Source organism: Propithecus coquereli, unplaced genomic scaffold, assembly GCF_000956105.1.
Source record: "Propithecus coquereli isolate 6110/MARCELLA unplaced genomic scaffold, Pcoq_1.0 Scaffold5, whole genome shotgun sequence".
In the NCBI taxonomy this organism is placed as follows: Eukaryota; Metazoa; Chordata; class Mammalia; order Primates; family Indriidae; genus Propithecus; species Propithecus coquereli.
In genome coordinates, this window is record NW_012150840.1 from 20,043,793 (window position 1) to 20,045,027 (window position 1,235).

Genomic DNA, 1,235 nt, shown 5'->3' on the forward strand with positions numbered 1-1,235 from the left:
GATACAATGAAAAAATCCAAAAGTCCCAAATAATTTGACTACCCATCAATTGCAATTATTTGACACTGAAATACCATGTACTTCGTAAAATCCTGAGATTTGTTTTTCAGCAGACAGAAATTATCTCAGTATTATTTGGTGGTATTTATTTGGCTGAAAAATTATCTCAGAATTATTTGGTAATTTAATCATATGCAGTAACACAATTACATATGACCTACAGTCAACACTTACTCTGCTCTTGGCTCTCTGATATCAGTGATAGTATTAAATAAATAAATCCCAAGAATAAAGTGGAGGTTGACTCTAATTGCAGGCCTTGGAAATAGTCTACTGGGAGTTTTAACATAGCAATTACTATTGTCCACACATAGTGCTTCATAGTTCAAAGGCAATACTAGCAATTGTTGGTGCAGCACTATTTTGATGCGTGTAAGTTTTTCAATGTGTATGGCTACATATCCTTCATATTAATTCAAAATAAGGTGATTATTACAGAGCTGCAAATCCCAGTTCAATCCTATCAGTTAATTAATCAAAAGGTATTTGCCCACCTTATAATTTATCTGAAGCTTTACAAAATTACCTTTATGTCTGCTTTCTCTTAACATACCACTGCAAGCTATCTCTTACTGTTCAGTGGCTCTGGCAATTACTTTTCCCAAGTTATCATTGTTCCCGTACAACATTATTGAATGTAAGTTTTGGGGATCTAGTTAGGCTCCAGGACCAAGAAAGCATGGTTCAAGTATTTTTTTAAAAAAGATAAATCCTAGCACTTCAAGCTGTTCCATTCTCAACAGTGAGAATGGCTTTTTCTTGGCTACATAGAACAAGTGCCGTTATCATTTGTCTTTTCTTTATTTCTGATTTATTTATTCTCTCCTCCAATTTGTCTTCACTGTCATTTAGTGCTTTTCGGTGACTTTCTTTCTTTTCGTATTTCCCAATCTTCCTTCATACAAACACTGATTGGCTATGAGGCCGTATGCTTGGCACCAGAAATATAAGGATGAATGAGACACAGTTCTATGAAATAAATGCTAACTTAAGATGCACAAAGTTATAATGAGATGTGGCTTTGAGCTCAAAGTCTTCTCCTCTTCCTATGCCAGGGATCTCTCATTTTCAAGAGGCCTATGTCTTATCCCCAATCTCTCAAGAGACTTCAAATTCTCTCTTTTCCTTAGCACTTTAACTTCAAATATAGTTATGCATCTCTAAATTAAAAAATT